Source organism: Hippocampus zosterae, chromosome 1, assembly GCF_025434085.1.
Source record: "Hippocampus zosterae strain Florida chromosome 1, ASM2543408v3, whole genome shotgun sequence".
NCBI classification, from domain to species: Eukaryota; Metazoa; Chordata; class Actinopteri; order Syngnathiformes; family Syngnathidae; genus Hippocampus; species Hippocampus zosterae.
In genome coordinates, this window is record NC_067451.1 from 38,976,173 (window position 1) to 39,001,116 (window position 24,944).

The 24,944-nt window shown below is 50.5% G+C and overlaps 30 non-coding genes and 11 pseudogenes across 30 annotated transcripts; all 41 read right to left on the reverse strand.

Moving 5' to 3' along the window:
* Nucleotides 1-480: 480 nt before the first annotated feature.
* On the reverse strand, nt 481-599 carry LOC127613512 (5S ribosomal RNA). The gene has a single exon (XR_007966216.1). It is a non-coding gene; the product is annotated as a 5S ribosomal RNA (ribosomal RNA).
* A 480-nt stretch (nt 600-1,079) lies between these two features.
* On the reverse strand, nt 1,080-1,188 carry LOC127616196 (uncharacterized; annotated as a pseudogene).
* Nucleotides 1,189-1,668: 480 nt separating this feature from the next.
* Nucleotides 1,669-1,787, reverse strand: LOC127588503 (5S ribosomal RNA). Its single transcript, XR_007959096.1, has one exon. It is a non-coding gene; the product is annotated as a 5S ribosomal RNA (ribosomal RNA).
* Nucleotides 1,788-2,269: 482 nt separating this feature from the next.
* Nucleotides 2,270-2,388, reverse strand: LOC127588505 (5S ribosomal RNA). The gene has a single exon (XR_007959097.1). It is a non-coding gene; the product is annotated as a 5S ribosomal RNA (ribosomal RNA).
* A 481-nt stretch (nt 2,389-2,869) lies between these two features.
* On the reverse strand, nt 2,870-2,988 carry LOC127588508 (5S ribosomal RNA). The gene has a single exon (XR_007959098.1). It is a non-coding gene; the product is annotated as a 5S ribosomal RNA (ribosomal RNA).
* Nucleotides 2,989-3,468: 480 nt separating this feature from the next.
* Nucleotides 3,469-3,577, reverse strand: LOC127616203 (uncharacterized; annotated as a pseudogene).
* Nucleotides 3,578-4,057: 480 nt separating this feature from the next.
* On the reverse strand, nt 4,058-4,176 carry LOC127588513 (5S ribosomal RNA). The gene has a single exon (XR_007959099.1). It is a non-coding gene; the product is annotated as a 5S ribosomal RNA (ribosomal RNA).
* Nucleotides 4,177-4,658: 482 nt separating this feature from the next.
* Nucleotides 4,659-4,777, reverse strand: LOC127588518 (5S ribosomal RNA). Its single transcript, XR_007959100.1, has one exon. It is a non-coding gene; the product is annotated as a 5S ribosomal RNA (ribosomal RNA).
* A 481-nt stretch (nt 4,778-5,258) lies between these two features.
* LOC127588522 (5S ribosomal RNA) lies at nt 5,259-5,377 on the reverse strand. The gene has a single exon (XR_007959101.1). It is a non-coding gene; the product is annotated as a 5S ribosomal RNA (ribosomal RNA).
* Nucleotides 5,378-5,857: 480 nt separating this feature from the next.
* Nucleotides 5,858-5,966, reverse strand: LOC127616212 (uncharacterized; annotated as a pseudogene).
* A 480-nt stretch (nt 5,967-6,446) lies between these two features.
* Nucleotides 6,447-6,565, reverse strand: LOC127613717 (5S ribosomal RNA). Its single transcript, XR_007966295.1, has one exon. It is a non-coding gene; the product is annotated as a 5S ribosomal RNA (ribosomal RNA).
* Nucleotides 6,566-7,046: 481 nt separating this feature from the next.
* LOC127588528 (5S ribosomal RNA) lies at nt 7,047-7,165 on the reverse strand. The gene has a single exon (XR_007959102.1). It is a non-coding gene; the product is annotated as a 5S ribosomal RNA (ribosomal RNA).
* Nucleotides 7,166-7,645: 480 nt separating this feature from the next.
* On the reverse strand, nt 7,646-7,754 carry LOC127616217 (uncharacterized; annotated as a pseudogene).
* Nucleotides 7,755-8,234: 480 nt separating this feature from the next.
* On the reverse strand, nt 8,235-8,353 carry LOC127588535 (5S ribosomal RNA). Its single transcript, XR_007959103.1, has one exon. It is a non-coding gene; the product is annotated as a 5S ribosomal RNA (ribosomal RNA).
* A 480-nt stretch (nt 8,354-8,833) lies between these two features.
* Nucleotides 8,834-8,952, reverse strand: LOC127588541 (5S ribosomal RNA). Its single transcript, XR_007959110.1, has one exon. It is a non-coding gene; the product is annotated as a 5S ribosomal RNA (ribosomal RNA).
* A 481-nt stretch (nt 8,953-9,433) lies between these two features.
* Nucleotides 9,434-9,542, reverse strand: LOC127616223 (uncharacterized; annotated as a pseudogene).
* Nucleotides 9,543-10,022: 480 nt separating this feature from the next.
* Nucleotides 10,023-10,141, reverse strand: LOC127588549 (5S ribosomal RNA). Its single transcript, XR_007959115.1, has one exon. It is a non-coding gene; the product is annotated as a 5S ribosomal RNA (ribosomal RNA).
* Nucleotides 10,142-10,621: 480 nt separating this feature from the next.
* LOC127588556 (5S ribosomal RNA) lies at nt 10,622-10,740 on the reverse strand. Its single transcript, XR_007959117.1, has one exon. It is a non-coding gene; the product is annotated as a 5S ribosomal RNA (ribosomal RNA).
* Nucleotides 10,741-11,221: 481 nt separating this feature from the next.
* LOC127588561 (5S ribosomal RNA) lies at nt 11,222-11,340 on the reverse strand. The gene has a single exon (XR_007959118.1). It is a non-coding gene; the product is annotated as a 5S ribosomal RNA (ribosomal RNA).
* Nucleotides 11,341-11,820: 480 nt separating this feature from the next.
* Nucleotides 11,821-11,949, reverse strand: LOC127616695 (uncharacterized; annotated as a pseudogene).
* Nucleotides 11,950-12,430: 481 nt separating this feature from the next.
* Nucleotides 12,431-12,539, reverse strand: LOC127616507 (uncharacterized; annotated as a pseudogene).
* A 480-nt stretch (nt 12,540-13,019) lies between these two features.
* Nucleotides 13,020-13,138, reverse strand: LOC127588568 (5S ribosomal RNA). The gene has a single exon (XR_007959119.1). It is a non-coding gene; the product is annotated as a 5S ribosomal RNA (ribosomal RNA).
* A 482-nt stretch (nt 13,139-13,620) lies between these two features.
* On the reverse strand, nt 13,621-13,739 carry LOC127588572 (5S ribosomal RNA). Its single transcript, XR_007959120.1, has one exon. It is a non-coding gene; the product is annotated as a 5S ribosomal RNA (ribosomal RNA).
* Nucleotides 13,740-14,219: 480 nt separating this feature from the next.
* Nucleotides 14,220-14,338, reverse strand: LOC127588574 (5S ribosomal RNA). The gene has a single exon (XR_007959121.1). It is a non-coding gene; the product is annotated as a 5S ribosomal RNA (ribosomal RNA).
* A 481-nt stretch (nt 14,339-14,819) lies between these two features.
* On the reverse strand, nt 14,820-14,938 carry LOC127588578 (5S ribosomal RNA). The gene has a single exon (XR_007959123.1). It is a non-coding gene; the product is annotated as a 5S ribosomal RNA (ribosomal RNA).
* Nucleotides 14,939-15,421: 483 nt separating this feature from the next.
* LOC127588585 (5S ribosomal RNA) lies at nt 15,422-15,540 on the reverse strand. The gene has a single exon (XR_007959127.1). It is a non-coding gene; the product is annotated as a 5S ribosomal RNA (ribosomal RNA).
* A 481-nt stretch (nt 15,541-16,021) lies between these two features.
* Nucleotides 16,022-16,130, reverse strand: LOC127616229 (uncharacterized; annotated as a pseudogene).
* Nucleotides 16,131-16,610: 480 nt separating this feature from the next.
* Nucleotides 16,611-16,729, reverse strand: LOC127588592 (5S ribosomal RNA). The gene has a single exon (XR_007959128.1). It is a non-coding gene; the product is annotated as a 5S ribosomal RNA (ribosomal RNA).
* Nucleotides 16,730-17,209: 480 nt separating this feature from the next.
* On the reverse strand, nt 17,210-17,328 carry LOC127588598 (5S ribosomal RNA). The gene has a single exon (XR_007959131.1). It is a non-coding gene; the product is annotated as a 5S ribosomal RNA (ribosomal RNA).
* Nucleotides 17,329-17,808: 480 nt separating this feature from the next.
* LOC127613708 (5S ribosomal RNA) lies at nt 17,809-17,927 on the reverse strand. The gene has a single exon (XR_007966291.1). It is a non-coding gene; the product is annotated as a 5S ribosomal RNA (ribosomal RNA).
* Nucleotides 17,928-18,409: 482 nt separating this feature from the next.
* On the reverse strand, nt 18,410-18,528 carry LOC127614302 (5S ribosomal RNA). The gene has a single exon (XR_007966455.1). It is a non-coding gene; the product is annotated as a 5S ribosomal RNA (ribosomal RNA).
* A 481-nt stretch (nt 18,529-19,009) lies between these two features.
* On the reverse strand, nt 19,010-19,118 carry LOC127616514 (uncharacterized; annotated as a pseudogene).
* Nucleotides 19,119-19,598: 480 nt separating this feature from the next.
* Nucleotides 19,599-19,717, reverse strand: LOC127612773 (5S ribosomal RNA). The gene has a single exon (XR_007965942.1). It is a non-coding gene; the product is annotated as a 5S ribosomal RNA (ribosomal RNA).
* A 480-nt stretch (nt 19,718-20,197) lies between these two features.
* Nucleotides 20,198-20,326, reverse strand: LOC127616699 (uncharacterized; annotated as a pseudogene).
* A 481-nt stretch (nt 20,327-20,807) lies between these two features.
* On the reverse strand, nt 20,808-20,916 carry LOC127616518 (uncharacterized; annotated as a pseudogene).
* A 480-nt stretch (nt 20,917-21,396) lies between these two features.
* On the reverse strand, nt 21,397-21,515 carry LOC127612780 (5S ribosomal RNA). The gene has a single exon (XR_007965944.1). It is a non-coding gene; the product is annotated as a 5S ribosomal RNA (ribosomal RNA).
* A 480-nt stretch (nt 21,516-21,995) lies between these two features.
* On the reverse strand, nt 21,996-22,114 carry LOC127588607 (5S ribosomal RNA). Its single transcript, XR_007959135.1, has one exon. It is a non-coding gene; the product is annotated as a 5S ribosomal RNA (ribosomal RNA).
* A 481-nt stretch (nt 22,115-22,595) lies between these two features.
* LOC127588619 (5S ribosomal RNA) lies at nt 22,596-22,714 on the reverse strand. The gene has a single exon (XR_007959137.1). It is a non-coding gene; the product is annotated as a 5S ribosomal RNA (ribosomal RNA).
* A 481-nt stretch (nt 22,715-23,195) lies between these two features.
* LOC127588624 (5S ribosomal RNA) lies at nt 23,196-23,314 on the reverse strand. Its single transcript, XR_007959138.1, has one exon. It is a non-coding gene; the product is annotated as a 5S ribosomal RNA (ribosomal RNA).
* A 481-nt stretch (nt 23,315-23,795) lies between these two features.
* On the reverse strand, nt 23,796-23,914 carry LOC127588629 (5S ribosomal RNA). Its single transcript, XR_007959140.1, has one exon. It is a non-coding gene; the product is annotated as a 5S ribosomal RNA (ribosomal RNA).
* A 482-nt stretch (nt 23,915-24,396) lies between these two features.
* On the reverse strand, nt 24,397-24,515 carry LOC127588634 (5S ribosomal RNA). Its single transcript, XR_007959141.1, has one exon. It is a non-coding gene; the product is annotated as a 5S ribosomal RNA (ribosomal RNA).
* Between the last annotated feature and the right edge of the window lie 429 nt (nt 24,516-24,944).

Here is a 24,944-nt window from a genome sequence, read left to right on the forward strand (position 1 = left end):
AGGGAAAACGCGAAAATTGTCCTCTTTATAGCAGACAGGGCACTTCCGGGTCGGGGGTGGAGTCGTGGGGTGATTTTTTTTTTCATTTAATAAACCTCCTCCGGAGTGCACAAAGGAGGGGCCCGCTCCCGTGGTGGTTTGAGCGCGCAGCCTGTCAGGCTCGCATACGGTCCTCTGCGAGCACGCAGATGCGGTATTTGACGTTTGTTGCAAAAGTGGGCTTTTCCAGTGGAGGTGCAAAGGCATCCAGCAGGCGGAAATCCCAAGCTGTTTCATGTCCAAGTGCTATCATGACCGATCCCCGTGCAGACGGCTCCCTCTGTTGGACATTAATTTTATTCCAAAGAGACGTTGATCTGTCAAATCAACGTGAAGGAAACGATTTCAAACCACAGGATAAGTGAAAGTTGAATGACGAATGAATGCCAAAATTTTTGGAAAGAGCAGTGAATCGTGTTGTGAATTGGAGGTGGGTGCAAAAGCTTACAGTACCTGGTATTCCCAGGCGGTCTCCCATCCAAGTACTAACCAGGCCCGACCCTGCTTAGCTTCCGAGATCGGACGAGATCGGGCGTTCTCAGGGTAGTATGGCCGTAAGCGAGGGAAAACGTGAAAATTGTCCCCTTTATAGCAGACAGGGCACTTGCGGGTCGGGGATGGAGTCGTGGGGTGATTTTTTTTTTCATTTAATGACCTCCTCCCGAGAGCACGAAGGAGGGGCCCGCTCCCGTGGTGGTTTGAGCGCGCAGCCTGTCAGGCTCGCATACGGTCCTCTGCGAGCACGCAGATGCGGTATTTGACGTTTGTTGCAAAAGTGGGCTTTTCCAGTGGAGGTGCAAAGGCATCCAGCAGGCGGAAATCCCAAGCTGTTTCATGTCCAAGTGCTATCATGACCGATCCCCGTGCAGACGGCTCCCTCTGTTGGACATTAATTTTATTCCAAAGAGACGTTGATCTGTCAAATCAACGTGAAGGAAACGATTTCAAACCACAGGATAAGTGAAAGTTGAATGACGAATGAATGCCAAAATTTTTGGAAAGAGCAGTGAATCATGTTGAGAATTGGAGGTGGGTCCAAAAGCTTACAGCACCTGGTATTCCCAGGCGGTCTCCCATCCAAGTACTAACCAGGCCCGACCCTGCTTAGCTTCCGAGATCGGGTGCTCTCAGGGTAGTATGGCCGTAAGCGAGGGAAAACGTGAAAATTGTCCCCTTTATAGCAGACAGGGCACTTGCGGGTCGGGGATGGAGTCGTGGGGTGATTTTTTTTTTCATTTAATGACCTCCTCCCGAGAGCACGAAGGAGGGGCCCGCTCCCGTGGTGGTTTGAGCGCGCAGCCTGTCAGGCTCGCATACGGTCCTCTGCGAGCACGCAGATGCGGTATTTGACGTTTGTTGCAAAAGTGGGCTTTTCCAGTGGAGGTGCAAAGGCATCCAGCAGGCGGAAATCCCAAGCTGTTTCATGTCCAAGTGCTATCATGACCGATCCCCGTGCAGACGGCTCCCTCTGTTGGACATTAATTTTATTCCAAAGAGACGTTGATCTGTCAAATCAACGTGAAGGAAACGATTTCAAACCACAGGATAAGTGAAAGTTGAATGACGAATGAATGCCAAAATTTTTGGAAAGAGCAGTGAATCGTGTTGAGAATTGGAGGTGGGTCCAAAAGCTTACAGCACCTGGTATTCCCAGGCGGTCTCCCATCCAAGTACTAACCAGGCCCGACCCTGCTTAGCTTCCGAGATCGGACGAGATCGGGCGTTCTCAGGGTAGTATGGCCGTAAGCGAGGGAAAACGTGAAAATTGTCCTCTTTATAGCAGACAGGGCACTTCCGGGTCGGGGGTGGAGTAGTGGGGTGATTTTTTTTTTTCATTTAATAAACCTCCTCCGGAGTGCACAAAGGAGGGGCCCGCTCCCGTGGTGGTTTGAGAGCGCAGCCTGTCAGGCTCGCATACGGTCCTCTGCGAGCACGCAGATACGGTACTTGATGTCTGTTGCAAAAGTTGGCTTTTCCAGTGGAGGTGCAAAAGCATCCAGCAGGCGGAAATCCCAAGCTGCTTCATGTCCAAGTGCTATCATTATCGATCCACGTGCAGACGGCTCCCTCTGTTGGACATTAATTTTATTCCAAAGAGACGTTGATCTGTCAAATCAACGTGAAGGAAACGATTTCAAACCACAGGATAAGTGAAAGTTGAATGACGAATGAATGCCAAAATTTTTGGAAAGAGCAGTGAATCGTGTTGTGAATTGGAGGTGGGTGCAAAAGCTTACAGCACCTGGTATTCCCAGGCGGTCTCCCATCCAAGTACTAACCAGGCCCGACCCTGCTTAGCTTCCGAGATCGGACGAGATCGGGCGTTCTCAGGGTAGTATGGCCGTAAGCGAGGGAAAACGCGAAAATTGTCCTCTTTATAGCAGACAGGGCACTTCCGGGTCGGGGGTGGAGTCGTGGGGTGATTTTTTTTTTCATTTAATAAACCTCCTCCGGAGTGCACAAAGGAGGGGCCCGCTCCCGTGGTGGTTTGAGCGCGCAGCCTGTCAGGCTCGCATACGGTCCTCTGCGAGCACGCAGATGCGGTATTTGACGTTTGTTGCAAAAGTGGGCTTTTCCAGTGGAGGTGCAAAGGCATCCAGCAGGCGGAAATCCCAAGCTGTTTCATGTCCAAGTGCTATCATGACCGATCCCCGTGCAGACGGCTCCCTCTGTTGGACATTAATTTTATTCCAAAGAGACGTTGATCTGTCAAATCAACGTGAAGGAAACGATTTCAAACCACAGGATAAGTGAAAGTTGAATGACGAATGAATGCCAAAATTTTTGGAAAGAGCAGTGAATCGTGTTGTGAATTGGAGGTGGGTGCAAAAGCTTACAGCACCTGGTATTCCCAGGCGGTCTCCCATCCAAGTACTAACCAGGCCCGACCCTGCTTAGCTTCCGAGATCGGACGAGATCGGGCGTTCTCAGGGTAGTATGGCCGTAAGCGAGGGAAAACGTGAAAATTGTCCCCTTTATAGCAGACAGGGCACTTGCGGGTCGGGGATGGAGTCGTGGGGTGATTTTTTTTTTCATTTAATGACCTCCTCCCGAGAGCACGAAGGAGGGGCCCGCTCCCGTGGTGGTTTGAGCGCGCAGCCTGTCAGGCTCGCATACGGTCCTCTGCGAGCACGCAGATGCGGTATTTGACGTTTGTTGCAAAAGTGGGCTTTTCCAGTGGAGGTGCAAAGGCATCCAGCAGGCGGAAATCCCAAGCTGTTTCATGTCCAAGTGCTATCATGACCGATCCCCGTGCAGACGGCTCCCTCTGTTGGACATTAATTTTATTCCAAAGAGACGTTGATCTGTCAAATCAACGTGAAGGAAACGATTTCAAACCACAGGATAAGTGAAAGTTGAATGACGAATGAATGCCAAAATTTTTGGAAAGAGCAGTGAATCATGTTGAGAATTGGAGGTGGGTCCAAAAGCTTACAGCACCTGGTATTCCCAGGCGGTCTCCCATCCAAGTACTAACCAGGCCCGACCCTGCTTAGCTTCCGAGATCGGGTGCTCTCAGGGTAGTATGGCCGTAAGCGAGGGAAAACGTGAAAATTGTCCCCTTTATAGCAGACAGGGCACTTGCGGGTCGGGGATGGAGTCGTGGGGTGATTTTTTTTTTCATTTAATGACCTCCTCCCGAGAGCACGAAGGAGGGGCCCGCTCCCGTGGTGGTTTGAGCGCGCAGCCTGTCAGGCTCGCATACGGTCCTCTGCGAGCACGCAGATGCGGTATTTGACGTTTGTTGCAAAAGTGGGCTTTTCCAGTGGAGGTGCAAAGGCATCCAGCAGGCGGAAATCCCAAGCTGTTTCATGTCCAAGTGCTATCATGACCGATCCCCGTGCAGACGGCTCCCTCTGTTGGACATTAATTTTATTCCAAAGAGACGTTGATCTGTCAAATCAACGTGAAGGAAACGATTTCAAACCACAGGATAAGTGAAAGTTGAATGACGAATGAATGCCAAAATTTTTGGAAAGAGCAGTGAATCGTGTTGAGAATTGGAGGTGGGTCCAAAAGCTTACAGCACCTGGTATTCCCAGGCGGTCTCCCATCCAAGTACTAACCAGGCCCGACCCTGCTTAGCTTCCGAGATCGGACGAGATCGGGCGTTCTCAGGGTAGTATGGCCGTAAGCGAGGGAAAACGTGAAAATTGTCCTCTTTATAGCAGACAGGGCACTTCCGGGTCGGGGGTGGAGTAGTGGGGTGATTTTTTTTTTTCATTTAATAAACCTCCTCCGGAGTGCACAAAGGAGGGGCCCGCTCCCGTGGTGGTTTGAGAGCGCAGCCTGTCAGGCTCGCATACGGTCCTCTGCGAGCACGCAGATACGGTACTTGATGTCTGTTGCAAAAGTTGGCTTTTCCAGTGGAGGTGCAAAAGCATCCAGCAGGCGGAAATCCCAAGCTGCTTCATGTCCAAGTGCTATCATTATCGATCCACGTGCAGACGGCTCCCTCTGTTGGACATTAATTTTATTCCAAAGAGACGTTGATCTGTCAAATCAACGTGAAGGAAACGATTTCAAACCACAGGATAAGTGAAAGTTGAATGACGAATGAATGCCAAAATTTTTGGAAAGAGCAGTGAATCGTGTTGTGAATTGGAGGTGGGTGCAAAAGCTTACAGCACCTGGTATTCCCAGGCGGTCTCCCATCCAAGTACTAACCAGGCCCGACCCTGCTTAGCTTCCGAGATCGGACGAGATCGGGCGTTCTCAGGGTAGTATGGCCGTAAGCGAGGGAAAACGCGAAAATTGTCCTCTTTATAGCAGACAGGGCACTTCCGGGTCGGGGGTGGAGTCGTGGGGTGATTTTTTTTTTCATTTAATAAACCTCCTCCGGAGTGCACAAAGGAGGGGCCCGCTCCCGTGGTGGTTTGAGCGCGCAGCCTGTCAGGCTCGCATACGGTCCTCTGCGAGCACGCAGATGCGGTATTTGACGTTTGTTGCAAAAGTGGGCTTTTCCAGTGGAGGTGCAAAGGCATCCAGCAGGCGGAAATCCCAAGCTGTTTCATGTCCAAGTGCTATCATGACCGATCCCCGTGCAGACGGCTCCCTCTGTTGGACATTAATTTTATTCCAAAGAGACGTTGATCTGTCAAATCAACGTGAAGGAAACGATTTCAAACCACAGGATAAGTGAAAGTTGAATGACGAATGAATGCCAAAATTTTTGGAAAGAGCAGTGAATCGTGTTGTGAATTGGAGGTGGGTGCAAAAGCTTACAGCACCTGGTATTCCCAGGCGGTCTCCCATCCAAGTACTAACCAGGCCCGACCCTGCTTAGCTTCCGAGATCGGACGAGATCGGGCGTTCTCAGGGTAGTATGGCCGTAAGCGAGGGAAAACGTGAAAATTGTCCCCTTTATAGCAGACAGGGCACTTGCGGGTCGGGGATGGAGTCGTGGGGTGATTTTTTTTTTCATTTAATGACCTCCTCCCGAGAGCACGAAGGAGGGGCCCGCTCCCGTGGTGGTTTGAGCGCGCAGCCTGTCAGGCTCGCATACGGTCCTCTGCGAGCACGCAGATGCGGTATTTGACGTTTGTTGCAAAAGTGGGCTTTTCCAGTGGAGGTGCAAAGGCATCCAGCAGGCGGAAATCCCAAGCTGTTTCATGTCCAAGTGCTATCATGACCGATCCCCGTGCAGACGGCTCCCTCTGTTGGACATTAATTTTATTCCAAAGAGACGTTGATCTGTCAAATCAACGTGAAGGAAACGATTTCAAACCACAGGATAAGTGAAAGTTGAATGACGAATGAATGCCAAAATTTTTGGAAAGAGCAGTGAATCATGTTGAGAATTGGAGGTGGGTCCAAAAGCTTACAGCACCTGGTATTCCCAGGCGGTCTCCCATCCAAGTACTAACCAGGCCCGACCCTGCTTAGCTTCCGAGATCGGGTGCTCTCAGGGTAGTATGGCCGTAAGCGAGGGTAAACGTGAAAATTGTCCCCTTTATAGCAGACAGGGCACTTCTGGGTCGGGGGTGGAGTAGTGGGGTGATTTTTTTTTAATTTAATAAACCTCCTCCGGAGTGCACAAAGGAGGGACCCGCTCCCGTGGTGGTTTGAGCGCGCAGCCTGTCAGGCTCGCATACGGTCCTCTGCGAGCACGCAGAGGCTGTATTTGATGTCTGTTGCAAAAGTTGGCTTTTCCAGTGGAGGTGCAAAAGCATCCAGCAGGCGGAAATCCCAAGCTGCTTCATGTCCAAGTGCTATCATTACCGATCCACGTGCAGACGGCTCCCTCTGTTGGACATTAATTTTATTCCAAAGAGACGTTGATCTGTCAAATCAACGTGAAGGAAACGATTTCAAACCACAGGATAAGTGAAAGTTGAATGACGAATGAATGCCAAAATTTTTGGAAAGAGCAGTGAATCGTGTTGTGAATTGGAGGTGGGTGCAAAAGCTTACAGCACCTGGTATTCCGAGGCGGTCTCCCATCCAAGTACTAACCAGGCCCGACCCTGCTTAGCTTCCGAGATCGGACGAGATCGGGCGTTCTCAGGGTAGTATGGCCGTAAGCGAGGGAAAACGCGAAAATTGTCCTCTTTATAGCAGACAGGGCACTTCCGGGTCGGGGGTGGAGTCGTGGGGTGATTTTTTTTTTCATTTAATAAACCTCCTCCGGAGTGCACAAAGGAGGGGCCCGCTCCCGTGGTGGTTTGAGCGCGCAGCCTGTCAGGCTCGCATACGGTCCTCTGCGAGCACGCAGATGCGGTATTTGACGTTTGTTGCAAAAGTGGGCTTTTCCAGTGGAGGTGCAAAGGCATCCAGCAGGCGGAAATCCCAAGCTGTTTCATGTCCAAGTGCTATCATGACCGATCCCCGTGCAGACGGCTCCCTCTGTTGGACATTAATTTTATTCCAAAGAGACGTTGATCTGTCAAATCAACGTGAAGGAAACGATTTCAAACCACAGGATAAGTGAAAGTTGAATGACGAATGAATGCCAAAATTTTTGGAAAGAGCAGTGAATCGTGTTGTGAATTGGAGGTGGGTGCAAAAGCTTACAGCACCTGGTATTCCCAGGCGGTCTCCCATCCAAGTACTAACCAGGCCCGACCCTGCTTAGCTTCCGAGATCGGACGAGATCGGGCGTTCTCAGGGTAGTATGGCCGTAAGCGAGGGAAAACGTGAAAATTGTCCCCTTTATAGCAGACAGGGCACTTGCGGGTCGGGGATGGAGTCGTGGGGTGATTTTTTTTTTCATTTAATGACCTCCTCCCGAGAGCACGAAGGAGGGGCCCGCTCCCGTGGTGGTTTGAGCGCGCAGCCTGTCAGGCTCGCATACGGTCCTCTGCGAGCACGCAGATGCGGTATTTGACGTTTGTTGCAAAAGTGGGCTTTTCCAGTGGAGGTGCAAAGGCATCCAGCAGGCGGAAATCCCAAGCTGTTTCATGTCCAAGTGCTATCATGACCGATCCCCGTGCAGACGGCTCCCTCTGTTGGACATTAATTTTATTCCAAAGAGACGTTGATCTGTCAAATCAACGTGAAGGAAACGATTTCAAACCACAGGATAAGTGAAAGTTGAATGACGAATGAATGCCAAAATTTTTGGAAAGAGCAGTGAATCATGTTGAGAATTGGAGGTGGGTCCAAAAGCTTACAGCACCTGGTATTCCCAGGCGGTCTCCCATCCAAGTACTAACCAGGCCCGACCCTGCTTAGCTTCCGAGATCGGGTGCTCTCAGGGTAGTATGGCCGTAAGCGAGGGTAAACGTGAAAATTGTCCCCTTTATAGCAGACAGGGCACTTCTGGGTCGGGGGTGGAGTAGTGGGGTGATTTTTTTTTAATTTAATAAACCTCCTCCGGAGTGCACAAAGGAGGGACCCGCTCCCGTGGTGGTTTGAGCGCGCAGCCTGTCAGGCTCGCATACGGTCCTCTGCGAGCACGCAGAGGCTGTATTTGATGTCTGTTGCAAAAGTTGGCTTTTCCAGTGGAGGTGCAAAAGCATCCAGCAGGCGGAAATCCCAAGCTGCTTCATGTCCAAGTGCTATCATTACCGATCCACGTGCAGACGGCTCCCTCTGTTGGACATTAATTTTATTCCAAAGAGACGTTGATCTGTCAAATCAACGTGAAGGAAACGATTTCAAACCACAGGATAAGTGAAAGTTGAATGACGAATGAATGCCAAAATTTTTGGAAAGAGCAGTGAATCGTGTTGTGAATTGGAGGTGGGTGCAAAAGCTTACAGCACCTGGTATTCCCAGGCGGTCTCCCATCCAAGTACTAACCAGGCCCGACCCTGCTTAGCTTCCGAGATCGGACGAGATCGGGCGTTCTCAGGGTAGTATGGCCGTAAGCGAGGGAAAACGTGAAAATTGTCCCCTTTATAGCAGACAGGGCACTTGCGGGTCGGGGATGGAGTCGTGGGGTGATTTTTTTTTTCATTTAATGACCTCCTCCATAGAGCACGAAGGAGGGGCCCGCTCCCGTGGTGGTTTGAGCGCGCAGCCTGTCAGGCTCGCATACGGTCCTCTGCGAGCACGCAGATGCGGTATTTGACGTTTGTTGCAAAAGTGGGCTTTTCCAGTGGAGGTGCAAAGGCATCCAGCAGGCGGAAATCCCAAGCTGTTTCATGTCCAAGTGCTATCATGACCGATCCCCGTGCAGACGGCTCCCTCTGTTGGACATTAATTTTATTCCAAAGAGACGTTGATCTGTCAAATCAACGTGAAGGAAACGATTTCAAACCACAGGATAAGTGAAAGTTGAATGACGAATGAATGCCAAAATTTTTGGAAAGAGCAGTGAATCGTGTTGTGAATTGGAGGTGGGTGCAAAAGCTTACAGCACCTGGTATTCCCAGGCGGTCTCCCATCCAAGTACTAACCAGGCCCGACCCTGCTTAGCTTCCGAGATCGGACGAGATCGGGCGTTCTCAGGGTAGTATGGCCGTAAGCGAGGGAAAACGCGAAAATTGTCCTCTTTATAGCAGACAGGGCACTTCCGGGTCGGGGGTGGAGTCGTGGGGTGATTTTTTTTTTCATTTAATAAACCTCCTCCGGAGTGCACAAAGGAGGGGCCCGCTCCCGTGGTGGTTTGAGCGCGCAGCCTGTCAGGCTCGCATACGGTCCTCTGCGAGCACGCAGATGCGGTATTTGACGTTTGTTGCAAAAGTGGGCTTTTCCAGTGGAGGTGCAAAGGCATCCAGCAGGCGGAAATCCCAAGCTGTTTCATGTCCAAGTGCTATCATGACCGATCCCCGTGCAGACGGCTCCCTCTGTTGGACATTAATTTTATTCCAAAGAGACGTTGATCTGTCAAATCAACGTGAAGGAAACGATTTCAAACCACAGGATAAGTGAAAGTTGAATGACGAATGAATGCCAAAATTTTTGGAAAGAGCAGTGAATCGTGTTGAGAATTGGAGGTGGGTGCAAAAGCTTACAGCACCTGGTATTCCCAGGCGGTCTCCCATCCAAGTACTAACCAGGCCCGACCCTGCTTAGCTTCCGAGATCGGGTGCTCTCAGGGTAGTATGGCCGTAAGCGAGGGTAAACGTGAAAATTGTCCCCTTTATAGCAGACAGGGCACTTCTGGGTCGGGGGTGGAGTAGTGGGGTGATTTTTTTTTCATTTAATAAACCTCCTCCGGAGTGCACAAAGGAGGGACCCGCTCCCGTGGTGGTTTGAGCGCGCAGCCTGTCAGGCTCGCATACGGTCCTCTGCGAGCACGCAGAGGCTGTATTTGATGTCTGTTGCAAAAGTTGGCTTTTCCAGTGGAGGTGCAAAAGCATCCAGCAGGCGGAAATCCCAAGCTGCTTCATGTCCAAGTGCTATCATTACCGATCCACGTGCAGACGGCTCCCTCTGTTGGACATTAATTTTATTCCAAAGAGACGTTGATCTGTCAAATCAACGTGAAGGAAACGATTTCAAACCACAGGATAAGTGAAAGTTGAATGACGAATGAATGCCAAAATTTTTGGAAAGAGCAGTGAATCGTGTTGTGAATTGGAGGTGGGTGCAAAAGCTTACAGCACCTGGTATTCCCAGGCGGTCTCCCATCCAAGTACTAACCAGGCCCGACCCTGCTTAGCTTCCGAGATCGGACGAGATCGGGCGTTCTCAGGGTAGTATGGCCGTAAGCGAGGGAAAACGTGAAAATTGTCCCCTTTATAGCAGACAGGGCACTTGCGGGTCGGGGATGGAGTCGTGGGGTGATTTTTTTTTTCATTTAATGACCTCCTCCATAGAGCACGAAGGAGGGGCCCGCTCCCGTGGTGGTTTGAGCGCGCAGCCTGTCAGGCTCGCATACGGTCCTCTGCGAGCACGCAGATGCGGTATTTGACGTTTGTTGCAAAAGTGGGCTTTTCCAGTGGAGGTGCAAAGGCATCCAGCAGGCGGAAATCCCAAGCTGTTTCATGTCCAAGTGCTATCATGACCGATCCCCGTGCAGACGGCTCCCTCTGTTGGACATTAATTTTATTCCAAAGAGACGTTGATCTGTCAAATCAACGTGAAGGAAACGATTTCAAACCACAGGATAAGTGAAAGTTGAATGACGAATGAATGCCAAAATTTTTGGAAAGAGCAGTGAATCGTGTTGTGAATTGGAGGTGGGTGCAAAAGCTTACAGCACCTGGTATTCCCAGGCGGTCTCCCATCCAAGTACTAACCAGGCCCGACCCTGCTTAGCTTCCGAGATCGGACGAGATCGGGCGTTCTCAGGGTAGTATGGCCGTAAGCGAGGGAAAACGCGAAAATTGTCCTCTTTATAGCAGACAGGGCACTTCCGGGTCGGGGGTGGAGTCGTGGGGTGATTTTTTTTTTCATTTAATAAACCTCCTCCGGAGTGCACAAAGGAGGGGCCCGCTCCCGTGGTGGTTTGAGCGCGCAGCCTGTCAGGCTCGCATACGGTCCTCTGCGAGCACGCAGATGCGGTATTTGACGTTTGTTGCAAAAGTGGGCTTTTCCAGTGGAGGTGCAAAGGCATCCAGCAGGCGGAAATCCCAAGCTGTTTCATGTCCAAGTGCTATCATGACCGATCCCCGTGCAGACGGCTCCCTCTGTTGGACATTAATTTTATTCCAAAGAGACGTTGATCTGTCAAATCAACGTGAAGGAAACGATTTCAAACCACAGGATAAGTGAAAGTTGAATGACGAATGAATGCCAAAATTTTTGGAAAGAGCAGTGAATCGTGTTGAGAATTGGAGGTGGGTGCAAAAGCTTACAGCACCTGGTATTCCCAGGCGGTCTCCCATCCAAGTACTAACCAGGCCCGACCCTGCTTAGCTTCCGAGATCGGACGAGATCGGGCGTTCTCAGGGTAGTATGGCCGTAAGCGAGGGAAAACGCGAAAATTGTCCTTTTTATAGCAGACAGGGCACTTCCGGGTCGGGGGTGGAGTAGTGGGGTGATTTTTTTTTCATTTAATAAACCTCCTCCGGAGTGCACAAAGGAGGGGCCCGCTCCCGTGGTGGTTTGAGCGCGCAGCCTGTCAGGCTCGCATACGGTCCTCTGCGAGCACGCAGATGCGGTATTTGACGTTTGTTGCAAAAGTGGGCTTTTCCAGTGGAGGTGCAAAGGCATCCAGCAGGCGGAAATCCCAAGCTGTTTCATGTCCAAGTGCTATCATGACCGATCCCCGTGCAGACGGCTCCCTCTGTTGGACATTAATTTTATTCCAAAGAGACGTTGATCTGTCAAATCAACGTGAAGGAAACGATTTCAAACCACAGGATAAGTGAAAGTTGAATGACGAATGAATGCCAAAATTTTTGGAAAGAGCAGTGAATCGTGTTGAGAATTGGAGGTGGGTGCAAAAGCTTACAGCACCTGGTATTCCCAGGCGGTCTCCCATCCAAGTACTAACCAGGCCCGACACTGCTTAGCTTCCGAGATCGGACGAGATCGGACGAGATCGGGCGTTCTCAGGGTAGTATGGCCGTAAGCGAGGGAAAACGTGAAAATTGTCCTCTTTATAGCAGACAGGGCACTTCCGGGTCGAGGGTGGAGTAGTGGGGTGATTTTTTTTTTCATTTAATAAACCTCCTCCGGAGTGCACAAAGGAGGGGCCCGCTCCCGTGGTGGTTTGAGCGCGCAGCCTGTCAGGCTCGCATACGGTCCTCTGCGAGCACGCAGATGCGGTATTTGACGTTTGTTGCAAAAGTGGGCTTTTCCAGTGGAGGTGCAAAGGCATCCAGCAGGCGGAAATCCCAAGCTGTTTCAAGTCCAAGTGCTATCATGACCGATCCCCGTGCAGACGGCTCCCTCTGTTGGACATTAATTTTATTCCAAAGAGACGTTGATCTGTCAAATCAACGTGAAGGAAACGATTTCAAACCACAGGATAAGTGAAAGTTGAATGACGAATGAATGCCAAAATTTTTGGAAAGAGCAGTGAATCGTGTTGAGAATTGGAGGTGGGTGCAAAAGCTTACAGCACCTGGTATTCCCAGGGGGTCTCCCATCCAAGTACTAACCAGGCCCGACCCTGCTTAGCTTCCGAGATCGGGTGCTCTCAGGGTAGTATGGCCGTAAGCGAGGGTAAACGTGAAAATTGTCCCCTTTATAGCAGACAGGGCACTTCTGGGTCGGGGGTGGAGTAGTGGGGTGATTTTTTTTTCATTTAATAAACCTCCTCCGGAGTGCACAAAGGAGGGACCCGCTCCTGTGGTGGTTTGAGCGCGCAGCCTGTCAGGCTCGCATACGGTCCTCTGCGAGCACGCAGAGGCTGTATTTGATGTCTGTTGCAAAAGTTGGCTTTTCCAGTGGAGGTGCAAAAGCATCCAGCAGGCGGAAATCCCAAGCTGCTTCATGTCCAAGTGCTATCATTACCGATCCACGTGCAGACGGCTCCCTCTGTTGGACATTAATTTTATTCCAAAGAGACGTTGATCTGTCAAATCAACGTGAAGGAAACGATTTCAAACCACAGGATAAGTGAAAGTTGAATGACGAATGAATGCCAAAATTTTTGGAAAGAGCAGTGAATCGTGTTGTGAATTGGAGGTGGGTGCAAAAGCTTACAGCACCTGGTATTCCCAGGCGGTCTCCCATCCAAGTACTAACCAGGCCCGACCCTGCTTAGCTTCCGAGATCGGACGAGATCGGGCGTTCTCAGGGTAGTATGGCCGTAAGCGAGGGAAAACGTGAAAATTGTCCTCTTTATAGCAGACAGGGCACTTCCGGGTCGGGGGTGGAGTAGTGGGGTGATTTTTTTTTTTCATTTAATAAACCTCCTCCGGAGTGCACAAAGGAGGGGCCCGCTCCCGTGGTGGTTTGAGCGCGCAGCCTGTCAGGCTCGCATACGGTCCTCTGCGAGCACGCAGATACGGTACTTGATGTCTGTTGCAAAAGTTGGCTTTTCCAGTGGAGGTGCAAAAGCATCCAGCAGGCGGAAATCCCAAGCTGCTTCATGTCCAAGTGCTATCATTATCGATCCGCGTGCAGATGGCTCCCTCTGTTGGACATTAATTTTATTCCAAAGAGACGTTGATCTGTCAAATCAACGTGAAGGAAACGATTTCAAACCACAGGATAAGTGAAAGTTGAATGACGAATGAATGCCAACATTTTTGGAAAGAGCAGTGAATCGTGTTGTGAATTGGAGGTGGGTGCAAAAGCTTACAGCACCTGGTATTCCCAGGCGGTCTCCCATCCAAGTACTAACCAGGCCCGACCCTGCTTAGCTTCCGAGATCGGACGAGATCGGGCGTTCTCAGGGTAGTATGGCCGTAAGCGAGGGAAAACGCGAAAATTGTCCTCTTTATAGCAGACAGAGCACTTCCGGGTCGGGGGTGGAGTCGTGGGGTGATTTTTTTTTCATTTAATAAACCTCCTCCGGAGTGCACAAAGGAGGGGCCCGCTCCCGTGGTGGTTTGAGCGCGCAGCCTGTCAGGCTCGCATACGGTCCTCTGCGAGCACGCAGATGCGGTATTTGACGTTTGTTGCAAAAGTGGGCTTTTCCAGTGGAGGTGCAAAGGCATCCAGCAGGCGGAAATCCCAAGCTGTTTCATGTCCAAGTGCTATCATGACCGATCCCCGTGCAGACGGCTCCCTCTGTTGGACATTAATTTTATTCCAAAGAGACGTTGATCTGTCAAATCAACGTGAAGGAAACGATTTCAAACCACAGGATAAGTGAAAGTTGAATGACGAATGAATGCCAAAATTTTTGGAAAGAGCAGTGAATCGTGTTGAGAATTGGAGGTGGGTGCAAAAGCTTACAGCACCTGGTATTCCCAGGCGGTCTCCCATCCAAGTACTAACCAGGCCCGACCCTGCTTAGCTTCCGAGATCGGACGAGATCGGGCGTTCTCAGGGTAGTATGGCCGTAAGCGAGGGAAAACGCGAAAATTGTCCTTTTTATAGCAGACAGGGCACTTCCGGGTCGGGGGTGGAGTAGTGGGGTGATTTTTTTTTTCATTTAATAAACCTCCTCCGGAGTGCACAAAGGAGGGGCCCGCTCCCGTGGTGGTTTGAGCGCGCAGCCTGTCAGGCTCGCATACGGTCCTCTGCGAGCACGCAGATGCGGTATTTGACGTTTGTTGCAAAAGTGGGCTTTTCCAGTGGAGGTGCAAAGGCATCCAGCAGGCGGAAATCCCAAGCTGTTTCATGTCCAAGTGCTATCATGACCGATCCCCGTGCAGACGGCTCCCTCTGTTGGACATTAATTTTATTCCAAAGAGACGTTGATCTGTCAAATCAACGTGAAGGAAACGATTTCAAACCACAGGATAAGTGAAAGTTGAATGACGAATGAATGCCAAAATTTTTGGAAAGAGCAGTGAATCATGTTGAGAATTGGAGGTGGGTCCAAAAGCTTACAGCACCTGGTATTCCCAGGCGGTCTCCCATCCAAGTACTAACCAGGCCCGACCCTGCTTAGCTTCCGAGATCGGACGAGATCGGGCGTTCTCAGGGTAGTATGGCCGTAAGCGAGGGAAAACGTGAAAATTGTCCTCTTTATAGCAGACAGGGCACTTCCGGGTCGGGGGTGGAGTAGTGGGGTGATTTTTTTTTTTTCATTTAATAAACCTCCTCCGGAGTGCACAAAGGAGGGGCCCGCTCCCGTGGTGGTTTGAGCGCGCAGCCTGTCAGGCTCGCATACGGTCCTCTGCGAGCACGCAGATACGGTACTTGATGTCTGTTGCAAAAGTTGGCTTTTCCAGTGGAGGTGCAAAAGCATCCAGCAGGCGGAAATCCCAAGCTGCTTCATGTCCAAGTGCTATCATTATCGATCCGCGTGCAGATGGCTCCCTCTGTTGGACATTAATTTTATTCCAAAGAGACGTTGATCTGTCAAATCAACGTGAAGGAAACGATTTCAAACCACAGGATAAGTGAAAGTTGAATGACGAATGAATGCCAAAATTTTTGGAAAGAGCAGTGAATCGTGTTGTGAATTGGAGGTGGGTGCAAAAGCTTACAGCACCTGGTATTCCCAGGCGGTCTCCCATCCAAGTACTAACCAGGCCCGACCCTGCTTAGCTTCCGAGATCGGACGAGATCGGGCGTTCTCAGGGTAGTATGGCCGTAAGCGAGGGAAAACGCGAAAATTGTCCTCTTTATAGCAGACAGAGCACTTCCGGGTCGGGGGTGGAGTCGTGGGGTGATTTTTTTTTTCATTTAATAAACCTCCTCCGGAGTGCACAAAGGAGGGGCCCGCTCCCGTGGTGGTTTGAGCGCGCAGCCTGTCAGGCTCGCATACGGTCCTCTGCGAGCACGCAGATGCGGTATTTGACGTTTGTTGCAAAAGTGGGCTTTTCCAGTGGAGGTGCAAAGGCATCCAGCAGGCGGAAATCCCAAGCTGTTTCATGTCCAAGTGCTATCATGACCGATCCCCGTGCAGACGGCTCCCTCTGTTGGACATTAATTTTATTCCAAAGAGACGTTGATCTGTCAAATCAACGTGAAGGAAACGATTTCAAACCACAGGATAAGTGAAAGTTGAATGACGAATGAATGCCAAAATTTTTGGAAAGAGCAGTGAATCATGTTGAGAATTGGAGGTGGGTCCAAAAGCTTACAGCACCTGGTATTCCCAGGCGGTCTCCCATCCAAGTACTAACCAGGCCCGACCCTGCTTAGCTTCCGAGATCGGGTGCTCTCAGGGTAGTATGGCCGTAAGCGAGGGTAAACGTGAAAATTGTCCCCTTTATAGCAGACAGGGCACTTCTGGGTCGGGGGTGGAGTAGTGGGGTGATTTTTTTTTCATTTAATAAACCTCCTCCGGAGTGCACAAAGGAGGGACCCGCTCCCGTGGTGGTTTGAGCGCGCAGCCTGTCAGGCTCGCATACGGTCCTCTGCGAGCACGCAGAGGCTGTATTTGATGTCTGTTGCAAAAGTTGGCTTTTCCAGTGGAGGTGCAAAAGCATCCAGCAGGCGGAAATCCCAAGCTGCTTCATGTCCAAGTGCTATCATTACCGATCCACGTGCAGACGGCTCCCTCTGTTGGACATTAATTTTATTCCAAAGAGACGTTGATCTGTCAAATCAACGTGAAGGAAACGATTTCAAACCACAGGATAAGTGAAAGTTGAATGACGAATGAATGCCAAAATTTTTGGAAAGAGCAGTGAATCGTGTTGTGAATTGGAGGTGGGTGCAAAAGCTTACAGCACCTGGTATTCCCAGGCGGTCTCCCATCCAAGTACTAACCAGGCCCGACCCTGCTTAGCTTCCGAGATCGGACGAGATCGGGCGTTCTCAGGGTAGTATGGCCGTAAGCGAGGGAAAACGTGAAAATTGTCCCCTTTATAGCAGACAGGGCACTTGCGGGTCGGGGATGGAGTCGTGGGGTGATTTTTTTTTTCATTTAATGACCTCCTCCATAGAGCACGAAGGAGGGGCCCGCTCCCGTGGTGGTTTGAGCGCGCAGCCTGTCAGGCTCGCATACGGTCCTCTGCGAGCACGCAGATGCGGTATTTGACGTTTGTTGCAAAAGTGGGCTTTTCCAGTGGAGGTGCAAAGGCATCCAGCAGGCGGAAATCCCAAGCTGTTTCATGTCCAAGTGCTATCATGACCGATCCCCGTGCAGACGGCTCCCTCTGTTGGACATTAATTTTATTCCAAAGAGACGTTGATCTGTCAAATCAACGTGAAGGAAACGATTTCAAACCACAGGATAAGTGAAAGTTGAATGACGAATGAATGCCAAAATTTTTGGAAAGAGCAGTGAATCGTGTTGTGAATTGGAGGTGGGTGCAAAAGCTTACAGCACCTGGTATTCCCAGGCGGTCTCCCATCCAAGTACTAACCAGGCCCGACCCTGCTTAGCTTCCGAGATCGGACGAGATCGGGCGTTCTCAGGGTAGTATGGCCGTAAGCGAGGGAAAACGCGAAAATTGTCCTCTTTATAGCAGACAGGGCACTTCCGGGTCGGGGGTGGAGTCGTGGGGTGATTTTTTTTTCATTTAATAAACCTCCTCCGGAGTGCACAAAGGAGGGGCCCGCTCCCGTGGTGGTTTGAGCGCGCAGCCTGTCAGGCTCGCATACGGTCCTCTGCGAGCACGCAGATGCGGTATTTGACGTTTGTTGCAAAAGTGGGCTTTTCCAGTGGAGGTGCAAAGGCATCCAGCAGGCGGAAATCCCAAGCTGTTTCATGTCCAAGTGCTATCATGACCGATCCCCGTGCAGACGGCTCCCTCTGTTGGACATTAATTTTATTCCAAAGAGACGTTGATCTGTCAAATCAACGTGAAGGAAACGATTTCAAACCACAGGATAAGTGAAAGTTGAATGACGAATGAATGCCAAAATTTTTGGAAAGAGCAGTGAATCGTGTTGAGAATTGGAGGTGGGTGCAAAAGCTTACAGCACCTGGTATTCCCAGGCGGTCTCCCATCCAAGTACTAACCAGGCCCGACCCTGATTAGCTTCCGAGATCGGACGAGATCGGGCGTTCTCAGGGTAGTATGGCCGTAAGCGAGGGAAAACGCGAAAATTGTCCTTTTTATAGCAGACAGGGCACTTCCGGGTCGGGGGTGGAGTAGTGGGGTGATTTTTTTTTTTCATTTAATAAACCTCCTCCGGAGTGCACAAAGGAGGGGCCCGCTCCCGTGGTGGTTTGAGCGCGCAGCCTGTCAGGCTCGCATACGGTCCTCTGCGAGCACGCAGATGCGGTATTTGACGTTTGTTGCAAAAGTGGGCTTTTCCAGTGGAGGTGCAAAGGCATCCAGCAGGCGGAAATCCCAAGCTGTTTCATGTCCAAGTGCTATCATGACCGATCCCCGTGCAGACGGCTCCCTCTGTTGGACATTAATTTTATTCCAAAGAGACGTTGATCTGTCAAATCAACGTGAAGGAAACGATTTCAAACCACAGGATAAGTGAAAGTTGAATGACGAATGAATGCCAAAATTTTTGGAAAGAGCAGTGAATCGTGTTGAGAATTGGAGGTGGGTGCAAAAGCTTACAGCACCTGGTATTCCCAGGCGGTCTCCCATCCAAGTACTAACCAGGCCCGACACTGCTTAGCTTCCGAGATCGGACGAGATCGGGCGTTCTCAGGGTAGTATGGCCGTAAGCGAGGGAAAACGTGAAAATTGTCCTCTTTATAGCAGACAGGGCACTTCCGGGTCGAGGGTGGAGTAGTGGGGTGATTTTTTTTTTCATTTAATAAACCTCCTCCGGAGTGCACAAAGGAGGGGCCCGCTCCCGTGGTGGTTTGAGCGCGCAGCCTGTCAGGCTCGCATACGGTCCTCTGCGAGCACGCAGATGCGGTATTTGACGTTTGTTGCAAAAGTGGGCTTTTCCAGTGGAGGTGCAAAGGCATCCAGCAGGCGGAAATCCCAAGCTGTTTCAAGTCCAAGTGCTATCATGACCGATCCCCGTGCAGACGGCTCCCTCTGTTGGACATTAATTTTATTCCAAAGAGACGTTGATCTGTCAAATCAACGTGAAGGAAACGATTTCAAACCACAGGATAAGTGAAAGTTGAATGACGAATGAATGCCAAAATTTTTGGAAAGAGCAGTGAATCGTGTTGAGAATTGGAGGTGGGTGCAAAAGCTTACAGCACCTGGTATTCCCAGGGGGTCTCCCATCCAAGTACTAACCAGGCCCGACCCTGCTTAGCTTCCGAGATCGGGTGCTCTCAGGGTAGTATGGCCGTAAGCGAGGGTAAACGTGAAAATTGTCCCCTTTATAGCAGACAGGGCACTTCTGGGTCGGGGGTGGAGTAGTGGGGTGATTTTTTTTTCATTTAATAAACCTCCTCCGGAGTGCACAAAGGAGGGACCCGCTCCCGTGGTGGTTTGAGCGCGCAGCCTGTCAGGCTCGCATACGGTCCTCTGCGAGCACGCAGAGGCTGTATTTGATGTCTGTTGCAAAAGTTGGCTTTTCCAGTGGAGGTGCAAAAGCATCCAGCAGGCGGAAATCCCAAGCTGCTTCATGTCCAAGTGCTATCATTACCGATCCACGTGCAGACGGCTCCCTCTGTTGGACATTAATTTTATTCCAAAGAGACGTTGATCTGTCAAATCAACGTGAAGGAAACGATTTCAAACCACAGGATAAGTGAAAGTTGAATGACGAATGAATGCCAAAATTTTTGGAAAGAGCAGTGAATCGTGTTGTGAATTGGAGGTGGGTGCAAAAGCTTACAGCACCTGGTATTCCCAGGCGGTCTCCCATCCAAGTACTAACCAGGCCCGACCCTGCTTAGCTTCCGAGATCGGACGAGATCGGGGGTTCTCAGGGTAGTATGGCCGTAAGCGAGGGAAAACGTGAAAATTGTCCCCTTTATAGCAGACAGGGCACTTGCGGGTCGGGGATGGAGTCGTGGGGTGATTTTTTTTTTCATTTAATGACCTCCTCCCGAGAGCACGAAGGAGGGGCCCGCTCCCGTGGTGGTTTGAGCGCGCAGCCTGTCAGGCTCGCATACGGTCCTCTGCGAGCACGCAGATGCGGTATTTGACGTTTGTTGCAAAAGTGGGCTTTTCCAGTGGAGGTGCAAAGGCATCCAGCAGGCGGAAATCCCAAGCTGTTTCATGTCCAAGTGCTATCATGACCGATCCCCGTGCAGACGGCTCCCTCTGTTGGACATTAATTTTATTCCAAAGAGACGTTGATCTGTCAAATCAACGTGAAGGAAACGATTTCAAACCACAGGATAAGTGAAAGTTGAATGACGAATGAATGCCAAAATTTTTGGAAAGAGCAGTGAATCGTGTTGAGAATTGGAGGTGGGTCCAAAAGCTTACAGCACCTGGTATTCCCAGGCGGTCTCCCATCCAAGTACTAACCAGGCCCGACACTGCTTAGCTTCCGAGATCGGACGAGATCGGACGAGATCGGGCGTTCTCAGGGTAGTATGGCCGTAAGCGAGGGAAAACGTGAAAATTGTCCTCTTTATAGCAGACAGGGCACTTCCGGGTCGAGGGTGGAGTAGTGGGGTGATTTTTTTTTTCATTTAATAAACCTCCTCCGGAGTGCACAAAGGAGGGGCCCGCTCCCGTGGTGGTTTGAGCGCGCAGCCTGTCAGGCTCGCATACGGTCCTCTGCGAGCACGCAGATGCGGTATTTGACGTTTGTTGCAAAAGTGGGCTTTTCCAGTGGAGGTGCAAAGGCATCCAGCAGGCGGAAATCCCAAGCTGTTTCAAGTCCAAGTGCTATCATGACCGATCCCCGTGCAGACGGCTCCCTCTGTTGGACATTAATTTTATTCCAAAGAGACGTTGATCTGTCAAATCAACGTGAAGGAAACGATTTCAAACCACAGGATAAGTGAAAGTTGAATGACGAATGAATGCCAAAATTTTTGGAAAGAGCAGTGAATCGTGTTGAGAATTGGAGGTGGGTGCAAAAGCTTACAGCACCTGGTATTCCCAGGGGGTCTCCCATCCAAGTACTAACCAGGCCCGACCCTGCTTAGCTTCCGAGATCGGGTGCTCTCAGGGTAGTATGGCCGTAAGCGAGGGTAAACGTGAAAATTGTCCCCTTTATAGCAGACAGGGCACTTCTGGGTCGGGGGTGGAGTAGTGGGGTGATTTTTTTTTCATTTAATAAACCTCCTCCGGAGTGCACAAAGGAGGGACCCGCTCCTGTGGTGGTTTGAGCGCGCAGCCTGTCAGGCTCGCATACGGTCCTCTGCGAGCACGCAGAGGCTGTATTTGATGTCTGTTGCAAAAGTTGGCTTTTCCAGTGGAGGTGCAAAAGCATCCAGCAGGCGGAAATCCCAAGCTGCTTCATGTCCAAGTGCTATCATTACCGATCCACGTGCAGACGGCTCCCTCTGTTGGACATTAATTTTATTCCAAAGAGACGTTGATCTGTCAAATCAACGTGAAGGAAACGATTTCAAACCACAGGATAAGTGAAAGTTGAATGACGAATGAATGCCAAAATTTTTGGAAAGAGCAGTGAATCGTGTTGTGAATTGGAGGTGGGTGCAAAAGCTTACAGCACCTGGTATTCCCAGGCGGTCTCCCATCCAAGTACTAACCAGGCCCGACCCTGCTTAGCTTCCGAGATCGGACGAGATCGGGGGTTCTCAGGGTAGTATGGCCGTAAGCGAGGGAAAACGTGAAAATTGTCCCCTTTATAGCAGACAGGGCACTTGCGGGTCGGGGATGGAGTCGTGGGGTGATTTTTTTTTTCATTTAATGACCTCCTCCCGAGAGCACGAAGGAGGGGCCCGCTCCCGTGGTGGTTTGAGCGCGCAGCCTGTCAGGCTCGCATACGGTCCTCTGCGAGCACGCAGATGCGGTATTTGACGTTTGTTGCAAAAGTGGGCTTTTCCAGTGGAGGTGCAAAGGCATCCAGCAGGCGGAAATCCCAAGCTGTTTCATGTCCAAGTGCTATCATGACCGATCCCCGTGCAGACGGCTCCCTCTGTTGGACATTAATTTTATTCCAAAGAGACGTTGATCTGTCAAATCAACGTGAAGGAAACGATTTCAAACCACAGGATAAGTGAAAGTTGAATGACGAATGAATGCCAAAATTTTTGGAAAGAGCAGTGAATCGTGTTGAGAATTGGAGGTGGGTCCAAAAGCTTACAGCACCTGGTATTCCCAGGCGGTCTCCCATCCAAGTACTAACCAGGCCCGACCCTGCTTAGCTTCCGAGATCGGACGAGATCGGGCGTTCTCAGGGTAGTATGGCCGTAAGCGAGGGAAAACGTGAAAATTGTCCTCTTTATAGCAGACAGGGCACTTCCGGGTCGGGGGTGGAGTAGTGGGGTGATTTTTTTTTTCATTTAATAAACCTCCTCCGGAGTGCACAAAGGAGGGGCCCGCTCCCGTGGTGGTTTGAGAGCGCAGCCTGTCAGGCTCGCATACGGTCCTCTGCGAGCACGCAGATACGGTACTTGATGTCTGTTGCAAAAGTTGGCTTTTCCAGTGGAGGTGCAAAAGCATCCAGCAGGCGGAAATCCCAAGCTGCTTCATGTCCAAGTGCTATCATTATCGATCCACGTGCAGACGGCTCCCTCTGTTGGACATTAATTTTATTCCAAAGAGACGTTGATCTGTCAAATCAACGTGAAGGAAACGATTTCAAACCACAGGATAAGTGAAAGTTGAATGACGAATGAATGCCAAAATTTTTGGAAAGAGCAGTGAATCGTGTTGTGAATTGGAGGTGGGTGCAAAAGCTTACAGCACCTGGTATTCCCAGGCGGTCTCCCATCCAAGTACTAACCAGGCCCGACCCTGCTTAGCTTCCGAGATCGGACGAGATCGGGCGTTCTCAGGGTAGTATGGCCGTAAGCGAGGGAAAACGCGAAAATTGTCCTCTTTATAGCAGACAGGGCACTTCCGGGTCGGGGGTGGAGTCGTGGGGTGATTTTTTTTTTCATTTAATAAACCTCCTCCGGAGTGCACAAAGGAGGGGCCCGCTCCCGTGGTGGTTTGAGCGCGCAGCCTGTCAGGCTCGCATACGGTCCTCTGCGAGCACGCAGATGCGGTATTTGACGTTTGTTGCAAAAGTGGGCTTTTCCAGTGGAGGTGCAAAGGCATCCAGCAGGCGGAAATCCCAAGCTGTTTCATGTCCAAGTGCTATCATGACCGATCCCCGTGCAGACGGCTCCCTCTGTTGGACATTAATTTTATTCCAAAGAGACGTTGATCTGTCAAATCAACGTGAAGGAAACGATTTCAAACCACAGGATAAGTGAAAGTTGAATGACGAATGAATGCCAAAATTTTTGGAAAGAGCAGTGAATCGTGTTGAGAATTGGAGGTGGGTGCAAAAGCTTACAGCACCTGGTATTCCCAGGCGGTCTCCCATCCAAGTACTAACCAGGCCCGACCCTGCTTAGCTTCCGAGATCGGACGAGATCGGGCGTTCTCAGGGTAGTATGGCCGTAAGCGAGGGAAAACGCGAAAATTGTCCTTTTTATAGCAGACAGGGCACTTCCGGGTCGGGGGTGGAGTAGTGGGGTGATTTTTTTTTTCATTTAATAAACCTCCTCCGGAGTGCACAAAGGAGGGGCCCGCTCCCGTGGTGGTTTGAGCGCGCAGCCTGTCAGGCTCGCATACGGTCCTCTGCGAGCACGCAGATGCGGTATTTGACGTTTGTTGCAAAAGTGGGCTTTTCCAGTGGAGGTGCAAAGGCATCCAGCAGGCGGAAATCCCAAGCTGTTTCATGTCCAAGTGCTATCATGACCGATCCCCGTGCAGACGGCTCCCTCTGTTGGACATTAATTTTATTCCAAAGAGACGTTGATCTGTCAAATCAACGTGAAGGAAACGATTTCAAACCACAGGATAAGTGAAAGTTGAATGACGAATGAATGCCAAAATTTTTGGAAAGAGCAGTGAATCATGTTGAGAATTGGAGGTGGGTCCAAAAGCTTACAGCACCTGGTATTCCCAGGCGGTCTCCCATCCAAGTACTAACCAGGCCCGACCCTGCTTAGCTTCCGAGATCGGACGAGATCGGGCGTTCTCAGGGTAGTATGGCCGTAAGCGAGGGAAAACGTGAAAATTGTCCTCTTTATAGCAGAAAGGGCACTTCCGGGTCGGGGGTGGAGTAGTGGGGTGATTTTTTTTTTTCATTTAATAAACCTCCTCCGGAGTGCACAAAGGAGGGGCCCGCTCCCGTGGTGGTTTGAGCGCGCAGCCTGTCAGGCTCGCATACGGTCCTCTGCGAGCACGCAGATACGGTACTTGATGTCTGTTGCAAAAGTTGGCTTTTCCAGTGGAGGTGCAAAAGCATCCAGCAGGCGGAAATCCCAAGCTGCTTCATGTCCAAGTGCTATCATTATCGATCCGCGTGCAGATGGCTCCCTCTGTTGGACATTAATTTTATTCCAAAGAGACGTTGATCTGTCAAATCAACGTGAAGGAAACGATTTCAAACCACAGGATAAGTGAAAGTTGAATGACGAATGAATGCCAAAATTTTTGGAAAGAGCAGTGAATCGTGTTGTGAATTGGAGGTGGGTGCAAAAGCTTACAGCACCTGGTATTCCCAGGCGGTCTCCCATCCAAGTACTAACCAGGCCCGACCCTGCTTAGCTTCCGAGATCGGACGAGATCGGGCGTTCTCAGGGTAGTATGGCCGTAAGCGAGGGAAAACGCGAAAATTGTCCTCTTTATAGCAGACAGAGCACTTCCGGGTCGGGGGTGGAGTCGTGGGGTGATTTTTTTTTTCATTTAATAAACCTCCTCCGGAGTGCACAAAGGAGGGGCCCGCTCCCGTGGTGGTTTGAGCGCGCAGCCTGTCAGGCTCGCATACGGTCCTCTGCGAGCACGCAGATGCGGTATTTGACGTTTGTTGCAAAAGTGGGCTTTTCCAGTGGAGGTGCAAAGGCATCCAGCAGGCGGAAATCCCAAGCTGTTTCATGTCCAAGTGCTATCATGACCGATCCCCGTGCAGACGGCTCCCTCTGTTGGACATTAATTTTATTCCAAAGAGACGTTGATCTGTCAAATCAACGTGAAGGAAACGATTTCAAACCACAGGATAAGTGAAAGTTGAATGACGAATGAATGCCA